Below are 27,142 nucleotides of genomic sequence, written 5' to 3' on the forward strand. Positions count from 1 at the left end.
TATTTCCATTGTCAATATAACATAAATAGCAGTGATTTGATTAGTATAATAACGATTAGGCTTTGGCTTGGCAGTGAGTTGCTTATGTGCATACATGCACTGTATATGAGCCAGCAAAGTCCACACAGACTGGCGAGAGAGATTAAACCAGATATGAAATCATGATTATGATAATAACAATTTGTGAAAAACACTGCGGATTAAATCTACTGTTCACCAATTTTTTTGGAACGGCTTCATTCTAGGGTACGGCACACAAGGCCAAATAGACACTTCAACACCAAATGCTGCTCTCAGCCTGGTCTCTCCTCACAGACCAGCAGTGTACTAGTACCAGTACCTGCATCAACAGTAAATACCAGTCTGAAAAAAAATCTAATTACAGAGCACATGGTAGTGCAGCCCAGTGGGGGATGCGTTGTCTATATTATCCCGGACCCTATGTGTAAGGGGAAAATAATGCAATTTTAAAGCTCCATCGTGTGTAATCTGGACCTTGAAAGGGAAGCCCCACCTCAAGCTAGCTCTTATTTGGCAGGAGTTTTTTTGGTTTTTTTTAAGCTCCCCGAGGCTGAGCCATACAATGGTACATTAACAATCTGTGCATTCATTTATCAGGGAGCTGGGTTTTGGACTCTGTGTTTATGGCGCACTGTACTTATCATCGCTGAAAATTAATGAACATGCCTCCCCTTGCAACAAACATGCACCTGTGCCGCAGAGATGCTAATCACAAACATTTATATTTATTAGCACTGGTCTCACTAAAATTGGTCTTATAAAAAAAAGAGGAGGAAAGATGAGCCTTTTTCTGCCTGCTGAAGGCAGAGGAGACATTTCTAAATTGTATCGTAGCACATTTATTCGCTTATTTGTTCCCAATTTTTGATCGATGAAGAGGTAGGGGAAATTACGGTTAATACATTTTCTGTTTAATTTCCATATTTTATGGATTATTCCTCAGAAATGAAGCTGGAGTCAGAACTCCCCGATGCCAAAGACCATACCTGTACAGCCTTATTGAACTACAACACATAAAATAATGTGGAGCTCCATAAGGAATCATTCATCTCATTCATAAAGAATGTTTCATATCATGGTATCATTTTGGAGGATGGCTAAGCTAGCGTTTTAGGATGCATTCGACAGTGGACATCCCCTCTGCTCTCCACTCCCTCCTCCTCTCCCCCTCTCCCTGCCTCCTCCTCTACCAGTGACAGAAGGTGCATCTCTCCCTCTGTAAAGGCTATGCCTCTGCCGAGATAGGGGAACAGCAATGGTGGCATAAGTTTCTGCCTGGCACGGGCCCCATCTTTGTTTTCTCTTCTCAAGTCTGTTTCAGGCTTCAAAGAGCATTGAAAAAAAAGACCCAGTCACAGCTAAAGAAGCACTGAGGTCTCACTAACGTTATCATTCTGCAGGATGATCACAGCTCCAGGGAGAGACGGAAGGACAGAGGGTCGGAGTGGGACGGAGACGTCCACCCGGACGCCGCTGTCTGTCCGTCTGCACGAGGGGAGCAAGGGAGGACAGGGACATTTCACAGGGCTAAAGGGACTTGTTGAGGTGGGCGTCTTTTAGGACACAATGGCCAGGAGGAGGGTCTGGGGGAAGGGTATTAATCAGGGTAAATATTCATCATGCACACTGTTTGGCAGGAAGTGAGTAGTTATCATTAGTGAAGGCTGAGTAGGTCCTGTCTTCACAGGGATACTGTGCTTTCTATGGATTCAGACTGGAGGAGGATGAACAGGAGGAGGGGGAGGAGGGTGGGGGCAGGGCGATAAGGTGAGAGAGGAAGAGAGGCCAGGAGATAAGAGAGCATATCCAGTACTGATGCGCCGATAGCTCATACGTCTCTGTATAAAGGAAATATAGCATGTCCTACGTGAACAATTGTTATCCTACAATCATGGAAAACAAAACTACTTGGTAACACAAGACGTGTTCCAGGAAGACAACATATAACGTCTTTACAGTCCGCTGTAACAACGCTGCATGCACGCACTGTACCTTTAAAGATGCAAAAAAAATCATCTTCTGCTATCATTGATTTCCTATTCATTTTCCACCACACCGAATCAACAACAAGCACAATGGGCAATCATAAACTGGAGTTACAGATACACATTTAAGGCTCTCTACCACCATGTACAGTGTGTGTGTATATATATATATATATATAAAACACAGACACTACTCATGGGCATTAATATGGAGTTGGTCATCCCTTTGCTGCTATAACAGCCTCCACTCTTCTGGGAAAGCATTCCAATAGATATTAGAACATTGCTGCGGGGACTTGCTTCCATTCAGCCGCAAGAGCATAAGTGAGGTCGGGCACTGATGCTTGGCGATTTGGACTGGCTTGCAGTCAGCGTTCCAATTCATCCCAAAAGCATTCGATGGGGTTGAGGTCAGGGTTCTGTGCAGGCCCTTTTTGTATGGACCTCGCTTTGTGCACGGGGGCATAGTCAAGCTGAAACAGGAAAGGGCCTTCCCGAAACTGTTGCCACAAAGATGGAAGCACAGAATCGTCTAGAATGTCAATGTATGTTGTAGCGTTAATATTTCCCTTCACTGGAACTTAGGGGCCTAGCCAGAAGCATGAAAAACAGCCCCAGACCATTATTCCTCCTCCACCAAGCTTTACAGTTGGCACTATGCATTCGGGCAGGTAGTATTTTCCTGGCATCCGCCAAACCCAGATTCATCCACCGGACTGCCATAAGGTAAAGAGTAATTCATCACTCCAGAGAATATGTTTCCACTGCTCCAGAGTCCAATGGTGGCGAGCTTAACGCCACCATTATAAATAAAACACAGAAATATCGTATTTACAGTATACAGACTCTTTGCTATGAGACTCGAAATTAAGCTCAGGTGCATCCTGCATCATTGATCATCCTTGAGATGTTTCTACAAGTCCACCTGTGGTAAATTCAATTGATTGGACATGATTTGGAAAGGCATACACCTGTCTATAAGGTCCCAAAACAAAGCCACGCGGAGGACGAAGGAATTGTCCATAGAGCTCCGAGACAGGATTGTGTCGAGGCACAGAGCACCTAAGGTTCCTCTGTGGAGATGGGAAAACCTTCCAGAAGGACAACCATCTCTGCAGCACTCAACCAATCAGGCCTTTATGGTAGAGTGGCCAGACGGAAGCCACTCTTCAGTAAAAAGCAGATGACAGCCCACTTGGAGTTTGCCAAAAGGCACCTAAAGGTCTCTCAGACCATGAAAAATAACATTCTTTGGTCTGAAGAAACCAAGATTGAACTCTTTGGCTTGAATGCCAAGTGTCACTTCTGGAGGAAACCTGGAACCATCCCTACAATGATGCATGGTGGTGGCAGTTTCATGCTGTGGGGATGTTTTTCAGGGACGGGGATTAGGAGACTAGTCAGGATCGAGGGAAAGATGAACGGAGGAAAGTACTGAGAGTTCCTTGATGAAAACCTGCTCCAGAGCGCCCAGGACCTCAGGTTCATCTTCCAACAGGACCTCAGGTTCACCTTCCAACAGGACAACGACCGTAAGCACACAGCCAAGACAACGCAGGAGTGACTTCAGGACAAGTCTCTGAATGTTCTTGAGTGAGCCAGAGCCCCCATCCAACCTGACAGAGCTTTAGAGGATCCGCAGAGAAGAATGTGAGAAAGTCCCTAAATACAGGTGTGCCAAGCTTGTAGAGTCATACCAAAGAAGACACAAGGCTGTAATCACTGCCAAAAGTGCTTCAACAAAGTACTGAGTAAAGGGTCTGAATACATATGCAAATGTGATATTTAACTTTTTTATTTTGAATACATTCGCAAAAATGTCCCAAAAACGTTTTTTTTTGCTTCATCATTATGGGGTATTGTGTGTTGATTGATGAGGGGAAAAAAACAATTTAATACATTTTAGAATAAGGATGTAACGTAACAAAACGTGGAAATAGTAATGGGTTCTGAATACTTTCCGAATGCACTGTATAGTGTACTGTATATACAGTTGAAGTCGGAAGTTTACATACACCTTAGCCAAATACATTTAAACTCAGTTTTTCACAATTCCTGACATTTAATCCTAGTAAAATTCCCTGTCTTAAGTCATTTAAGATCACCACTTTATTTTAAGAATGTGAAATGTCAGAATAATAGTTGAGAGAATGAATTATTTCAGCTTTTATTTCTTTCATCACATTCCCAGTGGGTCAGAAGTTTACATACACTCAATTAGTATTTGGTAGCATTACCTTTAAATTGTTTAACTTGGCTCAATTGTTTCGGGTAGCCTTCCACAAGCATCCCACAAAAAGTTGGGTGAATTTTGGCCCATTCCTCCTGACAGAGCTGGTGTAACTGAGTCAGGTTTGTAGGCCTCCTTGCTCACACACACTTTTTCAGTTCTGCCCACAAATTTTCTATAGGATTGAGGTCAGGGCTTTGTGATGGCCACTCCAATACCTTGACTTTGTTGTCCTTAAGCCATTTTGCCACAACTTTGAAAGTATGCTTGGGGTCATTGTCCATTTGGAAGACCCATTTGTGACCAAGCTTTAACTTCCTGACTGATGTCTTGAGATGTTGCTTCAATATAGCCACATAATTTTCCTTCCTCACAATGCCATCTGTTTTGTGAAGTGCACCAGTCCCTCCTGCAGCAAAGCACCCCCACAACATGATGCTGCCACCCCTGTGCTTCATGGTTGGGATGGTGTTCTTCGGCTTGCAAGACTCCCCCTTTTTCCTCCAAACATAACGATGGTCATTATGGCCAAACAGTTCTATTTTTGTTTCATCAGACCAGAGGACATTTCTCCAAAAAGTACAATCTTCGTCCCCATATGCAGATGCAAACTGTAGTCTGCCTTTTTTATGGCCGTTTTGGAACAGTGGCATCTTCCTTGCAGAGCGACCTTTCAGGTTATGTCGAAATAGGACTCATTTTACTGTGGATATAGATATTTTTGTACCATCTTCACAAGGTCATTTGCTGTTGTTCTGGGATTGATATGCCCTTCTCGTACCAAAGTACGTTCAACTCTAGGAGACAGAACGCGTCTCCTTCCTGAGCGGTAAGACAGTTGTGTGGTCCCATGGTGTTTATACTTGCGTACTATTGTTTGTACAGATGAACGTGGTACCTTCAGGAGTTTGGAAATTGCTCCCAAGAATGAACCAGACTTGTGGAGATCTACAATTTTTTTCTGAGGTCTTGGCTGATTTGTTTAGATTTTCCTATGATGTCAAGCAAAGATGCACTGAGTTCGAAGGTAGGCCTTGAAATACATCCACAGGCACACCTCCAATTGACTCAAATGATGTAAATTAGCCTATCAGAAGCTTCTAAAGCCATGACATAATTTTCTGGAATTTTCCAAGCTGTTTAAAGGCACAGTCAACTTAGTGTATGTAAACTTCTGACCCACTGGAATTGTGATACAGTGAATCATAAGGGAAATAATCTGTCTGTAAACAATTGTTGGAAAAATTACTTGTGTCATGCACAAAGTAGATGTCCTAACCAACTTGCCAAAACTATAGTTTGTTAACACGAAATTTGTGGAGTTTTAATGACTCTAACCTAAGTGTATGTAAACCTCCGACTTCAACTGTATATATATATATATATATATATATATATATATATATATATATATATATATATATATATATATATATATATATATATATATATATATATATATTAACTCTGATGCTATATATATAGCATCAGAGTTAAAATAAGCATCACAACCATTAACCACTATTCAAACATCAGTTTAAAATTAACCCAGTCTAATTAAGAACCCATAATAAAATAGTCATTATCAAGGGGAGAATGTATACTGATCAATACCTCAATTACATAAATGTGCACTTAAAGATATATATTATCATAAAGGTGATGAACACACTTAACAAGGCCACAGAGGAGAGGTGCATTTCAGTGTGCTGTGCTTCAATTCAAGCTGTGCTGAATTGTACTGAAACTATCCCTCTCTCTCTCTCTTCACTCTCCTTTCTCTCTCCCTCTCTCTCTCCCTCTCTCCACAGTCAGGGTGCCCGTAAATCCAAAGACCAAGGACGTTTCCCGTTTTCCTCTTATATGAACTTGTCCAGTGTCTCGGAAAATGAAATAAAAAGATTTATACTGCTGCTCCAAACACCGGTGTGTCTCGTGAGTGAGCCATACTATCAGAATACATTAGAGAAAGGCCAGATTTTGGCAAAGTGGTATTAAAACAGTGGCCCTCCCCACAGCTCTACCTCCTCTTCAACAGTCCCTCAGGGTTAAACTAGCTCAGTCAAAATGACACCACTAATCAGGATAATACTAATAATTGCCTTGTATTATAAAGCAAGAACCAAATCGAAATGTGATTTCTTTCCGCTGTAAATCCCCAAAAAAGGAGATCCATGCCAATGAATGAAAAATAAAAACCTGCCTCCCTCCTTCAGTCTGCGGTGTCTCAGAACCAAATCCCATGCTGTCCTCTCCCCTTCTCTACTCGTCCCATAGCACCCAGTCCACCCAGTTTACACAGGCAATGCCACGCCTCACACATACCCCTATTAAAGAGCACGCTCTGTTCCACTGGCGGAATGTTCATCTGTTATGAAGGTCATTGACAGAGAGTAATAATCACCATTGGGGATCTCACAATTTGCCATTTCAGAGCATTGCAGCAGCGCTGATGACTCAACTATTAATAGACTCCCCCTGCCTTATACGAGTAAAAACTATTCTGGTATTTTCACCCCCCCCCCCCCCCCCCCCCAAAAAAAAAACATATGTCTTCATTCCATTCGTCATTGTTTTCTTCTACGGAGAGGTATCTGACATTTGGAGAAAATGAACGTGAACCTAAAAGCCCGAAAGAAACGGTACACCATGGTTGGACGTTGAAAATGAAGTCACATTGTTAAAACAGAGACGGCGTGGAAACTTTCTCTCCCTGCCTCCCTCTTAGAGTTGTACCAACAAACGGACATTTAACCAGACACTAGGATTCTCTTATACTGATCTAATGCACTGAACCGTTTTTACACGCAAACAATAACAGTTTATTCTAAAACTCATTTACTCCCGCTTAGTGTTGCTAGGGCATTCAAACATATGTGTCCAAACAAATAATTCAAGCTTAAGCTATTTTTATCAAGCTCAGAGCATTTGTTCTTTTTAAGTGATCAGCATTTATGGAATGGAGAATGGAAGTTTGAATCCTTTATCCACAGAGGCTCAACATTTCAAGACTAATTACAAATTAATCTGCATCTGTATATCTGCAATAAGAGTGTATAACTCCTCTCGCTAAGAACTATCTGTTATATATTTATAAACCTCCACATACAGGAAGCAGGCGGTCGGGCAGGGATAGACAAAACCCAAAGACCATGACATAATTGCTTGCCGTCTATATCCATACAGCGACATCAAGGCCGAGGATTGTGAATATTAATAATTGATCATTAGCTTGATATGTCTAAGCGTGCTCAAGTTTGGTTTTCAAAGTTGACTGGCTCCATTAGGCCACTACTCAGGCCTGGAGTGCTCTTGACTAGAAGGTCGAGCATGTACACAGAGTAAGGTCTCTCTCTCTCTCTCGCTCTCTGGTGGGTTCTAAACAGGGAACACTATCACTTCAAATGTGTTGTCAACGCAACTCATGGGATAACAAATTAGACACAAAGTAATACTGAACTTTGACTATGATTGCTCTGATGACCAATGAAAACGAGGCATACTGTACAGTAGGAAGCTAATAGACCGAATGAAACACCATGTCCCATGACTGTCTGCATTGAAAGAGTGGTTAACACTTCTGAAGCAGAGTATATGGCTGGATATATGGAAACCAAGGCGACTCCCTGGGCCTTCAACTTGTACCTGTCACCTCCGGCTGGCTGAACTACAGACATACAGACACAAGCTCTGATTGGTTGCTTCATAATGTATTTTTTTAATTAAACCTTTATTTAACTAGGCAAGTTAGTTCTTCTTATTCTTAAATTCTTATTTACAATGACGGCCTAGGAACAGTGGGTTAACTGCCTTGTTCAGGGGCAGAACGACAGATTTCTTTTGGTCACTGGCCCAACACTCTAACCACTAGGCTACCTGCCACCCCAAAATGTATACAGTCCTTAACTCTCTCTCTCTCTCTCTCTCTCTCTCTCTCTCTCTCTCTCTCTCTCTCTCTCTCTCTCTCTCTCTCTCTCTCTCTCTCTCTCTCTCTCTCCTCTCTCTCTCCTCTCTCTCTCTCTCTCTCTCTCTCTCTTCATTCTGGGCCTGGATGATGGTACACTCCCATGACGGCGAACCTCTGGGCACCTTGACTGCCGTGATTAGACCTGCTTGTGGCACGAGCCGAGGAAATGGGTCATTAAATCAAAACGAGCCAGGGCCAACCCTCCCAGCGTCCCAGATCTGTTTCCAATCAGATAGCTTCCTTTAAAGGGAGCCAGGATCTCACTCGGCATTAGCGTCATCAAAGCGGTCTCCACTGCTACCTCCGCTACCGCTCTAATCTGCATGTGAGCTGCACAGGGGGAAAGGGCAGACATCTTGTGATGAGGTAAATACTTCAAATGTTAGCCACAGGAGTGTCGTCTTACCCTTTAAACAGACACAAATTTGTGATACAACCTCCTCCCAATCTCTCACCTCCTCTCTTACTCTCACCCCCCCCCCCCCCCCCCCCCCCCTTTCTCTCTCTCTCTCTCATATGCACATAGGCACACACATACAGTCTGGTCAAAATCCCCAGAACAAAACAGCAAAATTAGAGTTGCTTTAAACTATCCAATGGTAACAAAATGTGAAGGAGAAACTCTCTCCACACTTGTTGCCTTTACCTCGACATTCTCTTTTTTCTTTTCTTTTCTAGAAAAAGATAAATGAACACCATTTCTTGCACCTGTCCTACCTTCCCATCCTCCCTAAAACGATAAGGGATTTCATTAACGTGAGAACGCTTGGGCTGAAAGAAACATAATTGCTTCAGTGTTTTTGTTGCCGTCGCACCCGCCCTAATTTCTTCCTTCCCTTACTCTTGACTGTTAAGTGAATATTATATAAACAGAGAGGATGAGGCAAGGTTAAAATATTGAAAAACTGCGGTCATGTTAACACCAAACAAGGAGTAGAGAGAAACGAAGAAGAGGAAATAAGATGAAGTACGGTAAAAGCATGACAGTGGGTGTAAGTGATATGATCAATCGGGAAAGATCACAGCATTCCGTAATGATTTAAGCACTAGGACTGATCCTCACCGGTCCTTGATGGATAACTGTATGAAAAAAAGATACATAATTTTTTGACTTGCCATTTACACAGCATTGCACCTGAAAGCCGGGCGGAATAATAGACAGTTTAAAATGTCAGGGAACTAACTAAGAAAGGGAGACGGGTTGGCCTACGGAATGTTAATTAGAACAGCCGCCTAATGGCCGTGGCAGCCCCGAGAAGGAATGAGGAAGTGCTTCTCTGAACTACAAAACACTTCCCAGATATACTTCAGTCCAATTAGTTAGGCCCCTTGCTTGGGATTTTGGAGATGACCAGTCACAAACCAAATATATCTAGTTATGAAACCCAACATAAGAATATTCTCCGTCTGGAAACACATGTATAGGATTTACCTATCTATCCCAGAGCAGACCTGCATGTTGAGCCGGAGCCAGAAGCACATGATTGTGTTAATTAATCTGCCATTGTGAGCGGGGGGGGAACAGCTGCAGTGGCTCTGGTGGCTGCGTTGTCAAAGCAAAACAATGCAATGTTAAGCTTCCCCGCTGAATCTTCCATTACAAAGGAGCTCCAACACAGGGCTAAATTCATAAATCCACAGATCCATTTTAACCAGCACTAATGTCTGACCTTTAAAGGGAAAAAGGTTTTAACATGCTTCATTTCGGCTTGAAATATGGTCAGATATGTGATACCTAGGATTTGGGCCAATTCCCCGAGCTTTGAAAAGAAACAAATTGAGAGAGAGAGAGGGACGGACGGAGAGATGGAGAGAGGAGAAGGTAAAAGAGGCCTGATCTCTAAAACAGAGACAAAACAGGATTCACCAGCTGGGCGTTGGTATTTGAAAACAATACATCTAACACGATTAGGAGGGATCCATCGATCGCTGTTATGTGGCTTTTATTCAGAGGGGAGGGGAGGGGAGTGCGAGGGTGGTTGTAGATTGATTGCGTGACAGCTACAGACGATGGCCCGTGAAGACGTGGCTGATTCCCACAGGAATAGGTCAACTCAGTCATAAGTAATTGCTATGGAAATACATCGCGTTTTTTATGTTCATACAGTATGGCCTTAAGACCTAAAACCACAGATCTCACAATGTTCCCAAAACATGTATCTAACAGCTACCACCTAATATTACCTTTATTGTGTTGGTCTGATACGCGTACCCATATGTCAAGCACGGGCGAGTCAGAAGAAGTCAACTTCTAGTTAATGAAGAAAGCCCATGGCATGGTATGAATTATTACTGTGGTGTACGCAGTAGAGACATGTTTTTGCCACCGGAGGTTGGTGGAACCTTCATTGGGGAGGACGGGCTCGTGGTAATGGCTGGAGCGGAATCGGTGGAACGGTATCAAACACATGGTTTCCATGTGTTTGATGCCATTCCATTTGTTCCGTTCCAGCCATCATTATGAGCCGTCCTCCCCTCAGCAGCCTCCACCGGTTTTTATAATACAATTTACCCATACGTCAAGTGCATGCGAGACAAAATAAGTCAATTTATAGTTAATGAAAAAAGTAGATGGTATAATATTAATTACTACTGTGGTGTATACAGTAGGAAACATGTTTTTATATTACAATGTATGAGGAAACAGTCAAAACAGGGAACAGACATGTTAATCTAAAGAAAATGTTGTTTTTTAGCGATTTAGGCTGGATTCATTTTGGAGTTCATTTGCAGATTTGGGTAATCTCCATTGGCAGTCTGTTAAAGTCAGATAAACAGACTGTGATAAATACAGGAGATAAATAGCTACATAGAGAATTAGACACTGGCAACGGTCTAACACAATCTACGGGCTATTTCCGTCAGGCAGCAGGCCACAGTACAAAAAAAACACACTGATTGAGATAGCAGCTAGATGCCTCACCAACACCATGCTGGAAAATATGGTGTGTTCTTGTGAGCTCGTTTCCAGAGAGACGGAGATGCACCCCAAAAAGCATCAAAATGTCTGGACCTGGCCCCACACTGCAGTGGGAGCCCGTCTGTTGAGGCAAAGCCCCTCCAAGAGCCCACGCAGCATGCAGTTAAAGAGAAAACATCTCCACAATGAGGGAGTGATTTTACAATGCAATCAACGGCTGCTACTTCATTTAGTAAGGGGTATGTGGGGATACTGGGTAAGGAATATCTATGGTCTCTGAACCAAGTATCCGTTTGCCTCAGTCTGACAGTAGACACGTGTACCATTGAAATCCCAATGCATAACATCGCGACATGATTTGTTATAAACAGTGAGGGGAGACAGTACTTCCTCTGAAACAGCTAAGATTTCAGCCTTTAATTGTAGCTAAAGCGGGCGAAACCAGTCGTAATTCAAATGATGGGCTGTTACCTTCATAGACGCACTGTGATCTGTGCGGACGCACACTGCAGAACGGTGACAGGGTGCCAACACGCATCTCAAAAGTGTCGCTCGCTACAGCACCTCACCTGTCCAACACGTTGGATATTTCAGAGAGCCATCAGATGTTAGGCTTACCGCAAAGGAGAACTCAACACTTGTCAACTCTGCAGGACAGATACGTAGCTTTGAAATGCTGAACGAGATGGGTGGTCATTATCTGATGGCTGCATCGCCGGTTATTAGGTCACCTGGAAATGGGAAGTTGTTTCCAGTTGGTTTATGGTGAAGATTAACTCGACTGGACTTCTTATGGTAAGTCAACTTCAATCCAACAATAACTGTGTATTGACTCCGGTGATGTAAAAATCATCTTTATGGAAATAGATCTCATTGAATGGGTGCCATGTTCATACTGTGAGCAGCTTGTGTCTCCTGAACATAATCCAGAAATGTCCTCTAAACTTTTCTCTCCAAACTTTCAGATGGTCCTTTTTTTTTCTCTCTCCCCGAGAGACGAAAGAAACAAGACAAAAGGCTGATCCTGTGTTGTTGAGGACCAGCATGAAAGGTATGAAATGTGAGGCCGGGGCTCAAAGACCCAGAGAGTGTGGGACCAAAAGCGATTTCACGTCCTCCTCCGAATCCTCATCTCTGTGTCTAATAGCAAATACCTGATTCTGGCCACAGGAGCACTGCACCGGCACGATTACACCTCACCTGCAACCCACGCCAGGAGAGGTGGCATTTGGCCGATCCGTCGCCACGAGGGGTTCAGTCACGACTTAGCCCCACGTCTTAAGGGGGGGGGGGGGGGGGCTGGTGGAGGAACACAGGGGAGGGTTGAGCTTCCCCAAAAAGCCCTGGTTAAACCTGTGTCCTGTCTCCAGAGGGAGCAGCTCACTTCAGACAGGGTCGAGGCCTGATGTTCAGAGCAGAGCTCCATCCCGCTGAGAGTCGGAGGAAACTTTGAGACAGAGCCTGATCCCGTGCCTCTGGTGAGCTAGTGCATCAGGTCACGTAATCAATACAATACAATGCCGTAGCACTGCACTGGACTAGGAGTTTGAATAAGGATCAGATCATTCCTTTAGTATAAACCAGGCCTGGAACGGCGAGGGCACTCAACTTAGGCAATATCACTGGCTCTGCATTTACTGGGACTAGCGTCACAGGAGATATAGGCAGAATAACAGTGTGGGAACTATGGGAGCTGACACAATGTATATTCACCTTGGTCTACCAAGTCATAAAGGTGTGACTTTAATAACCCCCACAGTTTCAATATATACGTTGAGAGGAAAAAACGCAATGTTCTGAGCTTATGTTGTTTCATCTTCAGTGAGTTAAACACCTTTGGTATTTTGTAAACAAACATGGCTAACAGCTCTTTTCACGTGAAAGTTAATCTCAAGCAACATATGCTCTTAAGAAAAAACAATAGGTGTTAACCATCTCAATTGCAATCGTGCTAGATCTTAGACAAACAAACACTTTGCTTTGTTACCAAGACAACTGAGACAATATGACTCCTGCGGCATTGTCAGAGCTGCTACTTCCTGCTCGTTATGTGTGACAAGCCAAAGTGGAGCTCTAGAGAGTCGACTGCATTGACTCCAGCTCCAACCCACTGTAGCCTATTGCCGGTAAGATTGTCAAACTAGTATCCACCTGGGCAAACAGTAAAAACACAACACAACACAACACAACCTAGAGCTCACACACACTTTACATTTTTTTCCTTTCTTTTTTTTTTTGTGTTGCATTCCATAGCGACAAAATGAATTCAGCTTCAAACCTAATTAATCCACAAAGGTTTCGTGTCTTAATCCCCAAAGTCAAGGGGGTTATTGTCCTCACAAATGAGGTCAACGTTCCTCCCAGTGGAAATAAGGGAACAGGAGTGAGAAAAAGGACAGAAACAGAGAGCAAGAGGAGTGCTTTTCTCTCTGTGATTCCAGAGCAGAGGCCAGGTAAATAAGGCTTGAGGAGGTGACCTGTCCAGGGGTTGTCACTGCTTACCCAGGAACTAATATCTAAACTACGGTAAGAAGCATTCATTGCCTAACGCCATAATATGAGCACACTACACCCGTATCCAATAGAGGACACAAACTGAGCATGCTCCAAAAGGAATAGAGGGAGGGCAAAGGAGATGGAGATAGAGACGGAGCGGAGGAGAGGAAAATAAAACAGCCGCCAATCACGACGCAGACCTTTCGAACCAGGAAGATCAAAAGCTGGTTTCCACGGTAATTGTCGCTAAGGCAGGCTCTGACAGTGCAGACACTGAGCAAGGTTGCGTGACACATTAATGACAACGATACAATCCTCCGTCTGCTTTGGATGGGAGAGATGAAACACATGCCTGTACCATCCTGCCTCTCCCAGGGCTGGAGCCAGCGGCCCACTCAGTGTCACGGTGGAGCTCCCTGTGAGCGGCCCCTGTGTGTCCCTCCCTGGTCCCTGGGGCCCATAACGCAGTCCAGGGGACCGTTTGGGCAAGGGCCTGCTGGTCAGAGCCTTCCCAATTAGGATAACCTATCAGGGCTTCAGTGAAGAGAGGCAGCCAATCTGGAGGCTAGTGGGAACCCACAGCAGAGGATTCAACAGCTTGGAGAAATCTGTTTCTGTATCTAATTCACAGTATGGTAAGGGGGAAATGAATCTACTGTAAAGGCACAAGATCAAATTGGCAAAAAGGAACACCTAACACAGAACCGAGAGCTGTTTATTCTGCCCACACTGGTACGGCTGTGGAGAGGGCCCATACGAACCCAACATACAGTACAACACAGTCTCATTAGTAACTCCTAAGTTGTTTATGATTACCCATAATTATGAACACTCCCAAGAAAACCTAAAAAAAAGAAAAAAACAAGGGAGACATGAAATAAATGGTGGGGGGAAAAAATGACGTAGACTTGTTACAGACATTTTCATTTCAAAATTCTTCTTTCAAGCTGGTGGAATGAAATTGGTTTACATTGACATCGCTACCGCTGTGTTTGACACATTAGTTTAAACTGACAGTGAGAATCAAAATCTGGGAATGCTGCTTTACTCTTATGCTCAATTTAAAAATCAGTTGTCAAAGTCAGTGTTTGTTGATTTTTATCGAGAGGATTATTACATTTTCAGAAAGTGACAATTAAAAATGTCCATCATGCCATAGGCATCAAACACCAATCTGTAACATGCGGGTGGAATGCTAAACTACTGTAAGCAGCCTATTAGCGGCTGTAAACTTAGTGAAAAGCTACTAAGAAAGGATCAATAGTAAATATTTGGTGATTTGTCCAGAGTTCTAAACTTTCCAATAAAATACATAATCTGTTCATCAATATCAGATTATACAGGGGAAGTCTGGAAATCATTTCCCCCTGTACAGAATGTCCCTTTCGAGTAAAGAGCTATTCCTCTGATAGCATCTGTCATAAGAGAGGTTTTCCCCATGACTGTTTTAAGTGAAAAATGATGGCTCCTCAGGTCATCCTAGGGTCACATACGGTAGAATAGACGCAATTGGATAATGACTCTGACATGGGGGGGGGGGCAGTTGGTTAAAGACTCAATTGAGTCTGCTCTGGCAGGCAGGAGAAGAGAAACCAACGGGTTTACAGAGCTTTTTGCATCCGCTGTGTGCGCCACCCGTTTCCCTCCATCGCAGAGGATATACAGAGGAGAAAAAAGACGATTTAAAAGACCAACAAAAAAAAGACGATTGTTTATTGATTTTATAATAGGCTTAGTGCCAGAAAAATAAAGTGGGGGTCAGTCTACGTGGTCAACGAGAAGCAGTGGCGGGACAAACACAGGTTTACACGCAGGTAACAGGGATTGAGTCCAGATGCCAGGAAATCGGAGGACCCTTTAGTTTCCCCGACGTTGCTCGTGGCATTGTTATCCTGCTTATAAACCTGTGGACATAATCGCTCCGCTCACAAACAGGGCACGGCTTCACGGGCTTCAGAGGAAAAAGCACTATGAAGAATGGATAAAACAACTCAAGATAGATATATCTATAGTCCATCCACATACACTGGGAAATGAAGCAACTGTTGTATTTTCCAGTATGACTGATATAGAAGGAGAACATTGTGGCTGATGATACCAGCACAACAGAAATATATATATATACACTGCTCAAAAAAATTAAGGGAACACTAAAATAACACATCCTAGATCTGAATGAATGAAATAATCTTATTAAATACTTTTTTCTTTACATAGTTGAATGTGCTGACAACAAAATCACACAAAAATAATCAATGGAAATCCAATTTATCAACCCATGGAGGTCTGGATTTGGAGTCACACTCAAAATTAAAGTGGAAAACCACACTACAGGCTGATCCAACTTTGATGTAATGTCCTTAAAACAAGTCAAAATGAGGCTCAGTAGTGTGTGTGGCCTCCACGTGCCTGTATGACCTCCCTACAATGCCTGGGCATGCTCCTGATGAGGTGGCGGATGGTCTCCTGAGGGATCTCCTCCCAGACCTGGACTAAAGCATCCGCCAACTCCTGGACAGTCTGTGGTGCAACGTGGCGTTGGTGGATGGAGCGAGACATGATGTCCCAGATGTGCTCAATTGGATTCAGGTCTGGGGAACGGGCGGGCCAGTCCATAGCAGCAATGCCTTCCTCTTGCAGGAACTGCTGACACACTCCAGCCACATGAGGTCTAGCATTGTCTTGCATTAGGAGGAACCCAGGGCCAACCGCACCAGCATATGGTCTCACAAGGGGTCTGAGGATCTCATCTCGGTACCTAATGGCAGTCAGGCTACCTCTGGCGAGCACATGGAGGGCTGTGCGGCCCCCCAAAGAAATGCCACCCCACACCATGACTGACCCACCGCCAAACCGGTCATGCTGGAGGATGTTGCAGGCAGCAGAACGTTCTCCACGGCGTCTCCAGACTCTGTCACGTCTGTCACATGTGCTCAGTGTGAACCTGCTTTCATCTGTGAAGAGCACAGGGCGCCAGTGGCGAATTTGCCAATCTTGGTGTTCTCTGGCAAATGCCAAACGTCCTGCACGTTGTTGGGCTTTAAACACAACCCCCACCTGTGGACGTCGGGCCCTCATACCACCCTCATGGAGTCTGTTTCTGACCATTTGAGCAGACACATGCACATTTGTGGCCTGCTGAAGGTCATTTTGCAGGGCTCTGGCAGTGCTTCTCCTGCTCCTCCTTGCACAAAAACGGAGGTAGCGGTCCTGCTGCTGGGTTGTTGCCCTCCTACGGCCTCCTCCACATCTCCTGATGTACTGGCCTGTCTCCTGGTAGCACCTCCATGCTCTGGACACTACGCTGACAGACACAGCAAACCTTCTTGCCACAGCTCGCATTGATGTGCCATCCTGGATGAGCTGCACTACCTGAGCCATTTGTGTGGGTTGTAGACTCCGTCTCATGCTACCACTAGAGTGAAAGCACCGCCAGCATTCAAAAGTGACCAAAACATCAGCCAGGAAGCATAGGAACTGAGAAGTGGTCTGTGGTCCCCACCTGCAGAACCACTCCTTTATTGGGGGTGTCTTGCTAATTGCCTATAATTTCCACCTGTTGTCTATTCCATTTGCACAACAGCATGTGAAATTTATTGTCAATCAGTGTTGCTTCCTAAGTGGACAGTTTGATTTCACAGAAGTGTGATTGACTTGGAGTTACATTGTGTTGTTTAAGTGTTCCCTTTATTTTTTTTATTTTTTTGTGTGTAGATTGATGAGGAGTTTTTATTTATTTAATCCATTTTAGAATAAGGCTGTAACGTGACAAAATGTGGAAAAAGTCAAGGGGTCTGAATACTTTCCGAAGGTACTGTATATATATATATATATATATATATATATATATATATATATATATATATATATATATATATATATATATATATATATATATATATATATATATTGCTTCCTAATTCTTACTGCAAGGTGGACAACTGATTGAAAATACTTAAATCATGGGTTTAAATGTAGGTACACCAGGATGGCTCAAAGAAACATTATCAGCCTTCTTAGCATACCATATTGGTTTTGTCTATCTGTCTGTGTGTGTGTGTGTGGTTGTGTGTGTGTGTGTGGTTGCATGTGTGTGTATAGAGTCTGATATATGGATGATAACACTAATTAGCTCATTTTGTTTGGGGCACAACACTCATTAAAAACCCAGTGGGGCCATTAACGTTACCGTCCCTCCAAAACACTGCAGCCGCCATATCAATCTCCTCTAGCCTCGCTTGTAATGGCGACTGCTTCAGGTTGGGTTGAGAAAAGATTTGTTTTCTCACTTCTTTCCCTCTTTTTCTCCTGATCTCTCTATTTCTCACATAGCAGACACATTATCTCTCTCTATAGCTCCCCCTCTCTAGCTCTCTCTCTTTCTCTCTGTCGTTATCTCTCTCTCTCTCTATCACTATCTCTTTATCTTGCACTCTCTTTATCTCTCTCTCTTTATCATTCCCTCTCTAGCTCTCTCTCTCTCTCTTTCTTTATCTCTCATTCTTTATCTCTCTCTCCCTTTATCCCTTTCTCTCCCTATAGCTATCTCGCTACACATATAGCTATCTCTCTATATAGCTCTCTCTCTCTATAGCTCTCTCTCTCTCTAGCTCTCTCTCTGTATAGCTATCTCTCGCTATAGCTCTCTCTCTCTATAGCTCTCTCTCGCTCTCTATAGCTCTCTCACTATATAGCTCTATCTCTCTCTATAGCTCTATCTCTCTCTATAGCTCTCTCTATATATAGCTCTATCTCTCTCTATAGCTCTATCTCTCTCTATAGCTCTATCTCTCTCTATAGCTATCTCTCTATATAGCTCCCTCTCTCTATAGCTCTCTCTCTCCCCCAATTAGATTGTGTAATTTCCACTCAGGGCAATGTAATGGTGTTTGCAAAAGAATAGAGGGGGATTCGTTGCCACTGAGGGTGACAGTGTTTTTGAGCTTTATGCGGTAATGTAACGCTAATACCGCCAACATTCCCTGCGATTCGCTGGGGCTTTCGGTGCCATAAGGCGTTACTTACACTGCAGCAGGAGATCCTGGATGCACAGGCCTTTAAGGATTAACAGAGGAGGCGTAGCATCCTGCTAACAGAAAAATGAGAAAGCCCAATGTCTCTGGGGTTAGGCCCGCTCAAATCTCACTGCCTGGGCCTTCCAGAAGGGGTTCTATAAAGTGAAACATGTTACTGATCTAGGGAGAGCTATCAAGGGAGTTTGAATGCTAATTAATCAAACACATAATGCTTGGTAATACCTACTCCTATCAATACTAATAGTCACACTCACATCAGAGCGGGCAGGTCACATCAACATTGTACCACATGTCACCTACTATCTAGTATTGGTTGTAAAAATGTAAATATTCTCCATCTCAGCCCTGGATATTAAGAGTGTTGATGAGATATATGAGTTTGCCATTTGCTCACGGAGCGGCGAGGCTCCGGCAGAACTCAGTACCATATGGCTGGTGAGAGATTTCCACCCTCTCTTCCTCTTCTCTGAGCCTGACAGCTGGATGCCTGCTGACTGGGGACGGGGAGCTTGGCAGCTGCAAGCTGAGAGCAACGCTTTGATGCCGCTCGCTCAACTAATGCAAACTTTCTACAGGTAGGCGAGGGGGGATTAGACATATACAGTAGAATATGGAAAGGTGCGAGAGGGAAAGGGTGCCAGGGGGTGACGGGAAGGGGTAAAGATGCTACTGGGGGCACATTAAAATGTGCAGCTGGCAAGTACAAAAGTGAGAGAGCTTGTTTCTCTTCCATAGTTTGTTGTACTTTGAGTCAAAGAACCTTTAATCATTTTTAAAAAGGACTCCTTTGGATGTTAAGATGCAGGTATCAGGATGCTTTGTGTAATATGAAGGAAAACCGTATTTTCTCCAATGCTAACTCATGAAAAACAGCAGGGTGTTGAATGATTTGTGATATGTGACCACGATACCACTGTATGTACAGTGTCAATGACTACCGGCTAATTACAGTAATACTGTGTTCTGACTCTCAGGAGAAAGAGGACAGTGTTTTATAAGAGAAAGTAGGGCTGCATGTACTTCACTGGGTATGTCACAGTCCCTTCCACTCCTGATTTACATCATTCAGTCTTGATCAATCACTGTCTGCTGTCATGCAATATAACAAGTATTATTCCTGCTAATAACTACAGAAGATATGAATCCACAAACCCCAATGTGAAGGTTTGCATACTGTATGTCAGGGATCATCAACTCGATTCAGCCGCGGGACAATTTTTTTCCGGAGCGGATGGTCAGGGTGCCGGAACATAAATACTAATAATTTGTAGACTGCAAATTGTCTGCAAGAAGCCCAAACAGACAAAGTTTGACTAAAACATATAATCATTTCTAACATTGCTAACATCTGTATACGATCACGTGTCTCTCTATTATGTGTGGGAATACTTGGGACCAGATTTCTTAAATTAAAATCACTTGGAGCTGATTTCCTGGTGTTTGTACAGTCTTTTATGTCCAACAATAAAAATTCCAAATTCCATATATATATATATATAGAATACCAGTTAAAAGTTTTTCTACATCAAAACTATGAAATAACACATGGAATCCTGTAGTAACCAAGAAAGTGTTAAACAAATATATTTTATATTTCAGACTCTTCAAAGTAGCCACCCTTTGCCTTGATGACAGCTTTGCACACTCTTGAAATTCTCTCAACCAGCTTCATCAAATCAAATCAAATGTTATTGGTCACATACACATGGTCAGCAGATGTTGTGCTTCTAGTTCCCGACAGTGCAGCAATATCTAACAAGTAATCTAACAATTCCACAACAACTACCTAATACACACAAATCTAAGTAAAGGGATGGAATAAGAATATGTACATATAAATACATGGATGGGCCATGACCGACCGGCATACACGAGATGCAATAGACAGTATAAAATACAGTATATATATATATATGGGATGAGTAGTGCAAGATATGTCAACATCCTTAAAGTGGCGTTATTAAAGTGACTAATGGTCCATTTGTGGCTAATGAGTGGCCAATGATTTCAAGTCTGTATGTAGGCAGCAGCCTCTCTGTGTTAGCGATGGCTGTTTAACAGTCTGATGGCCTTGAGATAGAAGCTCTTTTTCAGTCTCTCGTCCCAGGTTTGATGCACCTGTACTGACCTCGCCTTCTGGATGTTAGCGGGGTGACCAGGCAGTGGCTCGGGTGGTTGTTGTCCTTGATGATCTTTTTGGCCTTCCTGTGACATTGGGTGCTGTAGGTTTCCTGGAGGGCAGGCAGTGTGCCCCCGGTGATGTGCTGTGCAGAATGTACCACCCTCTGGAGAGCCCTGCGGTTGTGGGCGGTGCAGTTGCCGTACCAGGTGGTGATATAGCCCGACAGGATGCTCTCAATTGTGCATCTGTAGAAGTTCATCTCGTGTCTGAGCCGTGGAATTGCGGCTCCACTTTGTCCCTATACTGATGTTTCGCTTGTTTGATTGCCTTGCGGAGGGAATAACAACACTTTTTGTATTTGGCCATATTCCTGGTCATCTTTCCATGGTTAAATGCGGTGGTTCGCGCTTTTAGTTTTGATCGAATGCAGCCATCTATCCACGGTTTCTGGTTAGGGTAGGTTTTAATAGTCACAGTGGGAACAACATCTCCTACGCACTTCCTTATAAACTCACTCACTGAATCAGCATATGAATCTATATTATTCTCTGAGGCTACCTGGAACATGTCCCAGTCTGCGTGATCAAAACAATCTTGAAGCATGGATTCCGATTGGTCAGACCAGCATTGAATGGTCCTTGTCGCAGGTACATCCTGTTTGAGTTTCTGGCTATAGGAGGGGAGAAGCAAAATGGAGTCGTGGTTGGATTTGCCAAATGGTGGGCCGGGGAGGGCTTTGTATGCATCGCAGAAGTTAGAGTAGCAGTGATCCAGTGTTTTGACAGCCCGGGTACTACAATCAATATGCTGATAGAATTTAGGTAGCCTTGTTCTCAAATTTGCTTTGTTAAAATCCCCAGCTACAATAAATGCAGCCTCTGGATATATTGTTTCCAGTTTGCATGGAGTCCAGTGGAATTCCTTGAGGACCGTTGTGGTGTCGGCTTGGGTGGGATATACACCGGAGTGACAATAACCGACGAGAATTTTCTTGTGAGATAATATGGATGGCATTTGATTGTAATTCTAGGTCCGGTGAACAGAAGGACTTGAGTTCCTGTATGTTGTTACAATTACATTAATCATGAAACATACACCCCCGCCCTTCTTCTTCCCTGAGAGATGTTTATTCCTGTCGTCGTGACGCACAAAGAATCTCGGTGTCTGTACAAACTCCGACAGCATGTCCCCAGAGAGCCATGTTTCCGTGAAACAGAGTATGTTACAATCCCGGAAGTCTCACTGGAAAACAACCCTAGCCCTAATTTCATCTACCTTGTTATCTAGGGACTGGATATTAGCGAGTAAAATACTTGGGAAGCCGTGGGTGGTGTGCGCGCCTCCAAAATCTGACCAGAAGGCCGCTCCGTCTACCTTTCCTGCGGCGACGTTGTTTTGGGTCAGCCTCTGGAATCAGTTTGAATGCCTTGGGTGGTTCGAACAAAGCATCCGCTTCGGGAAAGTCGTATTCCTGGTCATAGTGCTGGTAAGTTGACGTCGCTCTGATATCCAATAGTTCTTCCCGGCTGTATGTAATAACACTTAAGATTTTCTGGCCTAACAATGTAAGAAATAATACATTCAAAAAAAATTAAAATACTGCATAGTTTCCTAAGGACTAGAAGTGAGGCGACCCTCTCTGTCGGTGCCATCTTGCTTTTTTGGAATGCTTGGAATGCTTTTCCAAAAGTCTTGACGGAGTTTTCCAACAGTCTTGCTGAGCACTTGTTGGCTGCTTTTCCTTCACTCTGCGGTCCAACACATCCCAAACCATCTCAACTGAGTTGAGGTCGGGTGATTGTGGAGGCCAGGTCATCTGATGCAGCACTCCATCACTCTCCTTCTTGGTCAAATAGGCCTTACACAGCCTGGAGGTGTGTTGCTTCATTGTCTGTTGAAAAACAAATGATAGTCCCACTAAGCGCAAACCAGATGGGACGGCATATCGCTGCAGAATGCTGTGGTAGCCATGCTGGTTAAGTGTGCCTTGAATTCGAAATAAATCACTGATAGTGTCACCAGCAAAGCACCCCCACACCATCACACCTCCTCCTCTATGCTTCACGGTGGATTCAACACATGAGGAGATCATCCATTCACCTACTCTGCATCTCACAAAGACAAGGCAGTTGGAACCAAAAATCTCAAATTTGGACTCATCAGACCAAAGGACAGATTTCCACCAGTCTAATGTCGATTTCTCATGTTTCTTGGCTGAAATAAGTGTCTTCTTCTTATTGGTGTCCTTTAGTAGTGGTTTCTTTGCAGCAATTCGACCATGAAGGCCTTATTCGCGCAGCGTCCTCTGAACAGTTGATGTTGCGATGTGTCTGTTACTTGAACTCTGTGAAGCATTTATTTGGGCTGCAATTTCTGAGGCTGGTAACTCTAATGAACTTATCCTCTGCAGCAGAGGTAACTCTGGGTCATCCTTTCCTGTGGTGGTCCTCACGGGAGCCAGTTTCATCATAGCGCTTGATGGTCTTTGCGACTGCACTTGAAGAAACTTTCAAAGTTCTTGAAATTTTCCGCATTGACTGTCCATCATGCCTTAAAGTAATGATGGACTGTCATTTATCTTTGCTTATTCGAATTGTTGTTGCCAAAATATGGACTTGCTCTTTTACCAAATAGGGCTATCTTCTGCATACCACCCCTACCTTGTCACAACAGAACTGATTGGCTCAAAAGCATTAACAAATTAACTTTTAACAAGGCACAACTGTTAATTGAAATGCATTCCAGGTGACTACCTCATGCTGCTGGTTGAGAGAATGCCAATAGTGTGCAAAGTTCTCATCAAGGCAAAGGATGGCTACTTCGAAGAATCTCAAATATAAAATATATTTTGATTTGTTTAACACTTTTTTTTGCATACTACATGATTCCATGTGTGTTATTTCATAGTTTTGATGTCTTCAATATTATTCTCCAATGTAGAAAATAGTAAAAATAGAGAAAAACTCTGGAATGAGTAGGTGTGTCCAAACTTTTGACTGGTACAGTATATTATTTGCTCAGAAAACTTGGGCGGCCAAATAAACCCACTCGTGGCCCGGGGGGCCGCCAGTTGGGGAACACTGCTGTATGTCCTTGTGCAATACTCACTACTGTCAGTTACTCATGTGACACTTTGTCTAAGATAGTTGTACTTGTCCAATGACACTTCTCCTGAGTGGCGGAGCCCCTATACTTGTCCCTGACCTAGACTATCTTTGATACTACTACAGCTGGGCTCTCAAACCTCTCTGTGCGTTCAAAGGAAGCGGCGACCTATCAGAGATAATGTCTCTTATAGGGGGAGGTGGCAGAGTAGATGTCTGAGTCACGTAACAGTGCATGCTGTGGCGCCCTCTCCTTCCCCTTATCCCCCTCTCCTCCCTCCCCTTGCCTTGTCATCTGTGAGTCCTTGTCCCCTTAGCAGCTTTACTGTCATCCTCTCTCTCTTAAATGGCCTGGCTGTTCTGATCCTAGGTGATATATGCACACATAGCACAAGCTCCCTGCTCAACACTCAAATCTCCTGCAAACATGGATCCATACTCGGCCAGAGAAACCAGGTTCACTCTACAACACACTAACAGGCTGAGAGGAAGGGACAATTTTGAGAGAGAGAGAGAGAGAGGAGAGAGAGAGAGAGAGAGAGAGAGAGAGAGAGAGAGAGAGAGAGAGAGAGAGAGAGAGAGAGAGAGAGAGAGAGAGAGAGAGAGAGAGAGAGAGAGAGAGAGAGAGAGAGAGAGAGAGAGAGAGAGAGAGAGAGAGAGAGAGAGAGAGAGAGAGAGAGAGAGAGAGAGAGAGAAAAGCTGGGGTAAAGATATGAGCACTGCTAGTGTCTAAGCACTCCTGGGCTCCAGATCCAGGAGAGAGGAGCTGAGTCTGAGCCGGGTTTGGGTGGGAGACCAGGGCTCAGCGGATACTGCTCTATAGAACATCCCTATGTCTGTCTCTCCTCCAGCTCCAACCTGAACACCAGCTCAAACACATCCTCAACACACCACCGTGGAATTTACAGTGCGCAGAGAGACACGTTGGGAGACGTATTTTTTTCTGAGGGCCTATGAAGCAGAGCAGCATGTTGGTTTAGAGACAGCTTTCTCGCATGTCTTAGATAGGTCTTAGTTTCTATTTTCCAAGCCTCTGAGTTCAGCTGTAAGTCCAGATAAAAGATGGAGTTATCCTAGAACGCTAAGGGCATTTCTCCCTTTCTCTCTATCATGCCCTTTTCCTGTCATGCACCTCTTACATTCTCCCATCTTTCCATCCTTCCTTGGCGCCCAACCTCACTCCATCCCTCTATTTCAGTCCCTCATTCCTCCCCTCCTCTCTCTTGCCCTCCATCTCTCTGTCTCTCTCTATCTCCCTCTCCAGCCTGCCAGCCCCCTCCTCCCTGGCGCCCCCCTGTTGCTGCGTGCTACCCTGAGCCGTGGTGTAGAGTTTGGCTGGAGCCGAGAGGAGCAGCTGGGCCAGGCTAACGGGGAATGATAATGACCTCAGAAATCTGCTGTTCACTCCACAACAATAGGGTGCTCAGTCTAGTGGAAAATTGTGTTCATCAGCTAGCTCTGCTCACTTACTAATTGACATTGCCAAATATTTTAAGAACAACTGGAATGTGCAGGCAAAGATCTCAATCCTTGGACTTCATTTTTCTTGCCCATTTGTTTTCCTCTTTCTGATTAAGAGATTACCTTCGCTAAAAAAAAGAGGCAAAATGTTCATGTCATTATCTGGCTCATGTCATCGTCCCAGAGTTGACACAAAGGGCTGTTTTATGTGACTTGTCAGTGGGGTTAGGAGTGACCACATACCATGGCCAGTGGTGATATTCAAGTCGAAATAGCCCCTCACCCATAGGCCATCACCCAAATATGACATCACCCACAGTTTTTTATGTGTGTGTGTGTCTGCGTGCATGTGTGGGTGTGTGGGAGAGAGAGAGAGAAATAAGTGGGAAAAGAGAGAAGGGTAGAAAGAGAGAGATTCCTCTATCATGGTATCATACGGCTGGTCCTCCATTTTTAATGAGACAAAGGTCAATGTATTCACTTGCTCTTTCACACGGGAGGAACCCCAATCATGCCCAAGTTAACTTGTTCAAACAAAGCTCTCTCACCCAGCCACCCACCCTGCCATCCATTTGCATTCTCTGTCTGAGAGCCCAGACACATTTTGGAGGAATTCAGCATTGACCGAGTCAGACAGCTGTCACCAGTGAAACAAGGAACCCTACGTTCCTCTCATTCAACTATCCCTGTCAGAGACAACAACACCAACTCCTACGTGAAGGCTTTCATGTAATCAAAGTTTCAGTTTAAGTTTCAACTTTTGGATACAGGGTCATTTTGTCAGAGTACTCGGACTGCGGCTAGGTAAATACAGCATGATGCATTCCCCCAACGTGTCCCTCGTGTTCATTTAGTCAAAACCTCTTCACAATCTCTTCCATGTTCAATCAGCTAAACTTGGCAACCCTGCTCTGGTTCCCAGCTCTCTGACAGAACAGAGGGCGAGTCACCTTCACTTTCACTATTTCACCAATGACACTTCCTCAGACTCCGGAGGAGATAGCATGTAGAATATTAATATTCAAACAGTCTACCTACCACAGTAAGGCAGCCTTCTGTTATGGAAAGATAAATATTATGTTTTAATTATAAAAACAGAAAACAGAAATGGTGGGAACGAGGAAGAAAATGTGTGACGTGCCAAGGAGGCTTGTTCAGGAGAAAGGTAAGCAATGTTTTGGCAAAGATGTGGAATTAAAAAGTGGTTGGTATAATGCATGCAGTTTATTCTCTCTCTCTCTCTTTCTCTCTCTCTCTCCCTCTCACTCTCTCTCAACAGCACATCTCTTTGCTCCAGCTCCATAACCAAGTGGGGAATCCTAACGTGATCATTAAGACATGAAACAGCCTGATAAATGTTTCATAAGGACAGCCCGGTGATAACCACCCAGGAATACGGTGAGCAAGAGAAAACGACACTGACTTCTACTCTTTCAAATACACTTTGGAATACAATTGGAATTTTTAAATATCTAAAAAGGCTTAGCTTATTCCCACCATGGGTAATATTTACAAATTGAGTCTAAGAGAGAGGGAGAGAGATTGTGGAGAGAGAGAGAGATTGTGGAGACAGTGAGTACAAAAAAGGGAGAGAAATCGACTGAGCCGCTGAAGAGAAATAAATTGCCCTTTTATATTGTGCAAGCGTGTACAAAAATACTAAGTCTACATTTATCCAAGACATGTTAATCAGTAGAGCACACTGACAATTAGTGAATAGAACTTTTGACACCAGAAAGACACCAGAATCCTGACCTACAATACTGAAATACAGCTCTGTAATGAATTTGCTTCGGACAC

The 27,142-nt window shown here is 43.8% G+C and overlaps 1 protein-coding gene and 1 long non-coding RNA gene across 7 annotated transcripts in view; one reads left to right on the forward strand and one right to left on the reverse strand.

Annotated features, from left to right (window-relative positions):
• The window catches only part of LOC106587308 (uncharacterized), a 50,709-nt gene extending 44,529 nt beyond the window's left edge, over positions 1-6,180 (forward strand). Inside the window, exon 5 of the long non-coding RNA XR_006762245.2 lies at positions 6,048-6,180. This is a non-coding gene — a long non-coding RNA (uncharacterized LOC106587308). The remainder of the gene's footprint in view (positions 1-6,047) is intronic.
• The window catches only part of LOC106587166 (zinc finger protein 536), a 180,279-nt gene that overhangs the window by 66,523 nt on the left and 86,614 nt on the right, over positions 1-27,142 (reverse strand). The window lies entirely within an intron of this gene.

Source organism: Salmo salar, chromosome 26 (assembly GCF_965601325.2).
Source record: "Salmo salar chromosome 26, fSalSal1, whole genome shotgun sequence".
Classification (NCBI taxonomy): Eukaryota; Metazoa; Chordata; class Actinopteri; order Salmoniformes; family Salmonidae; genus Salmo; species Salmo salar.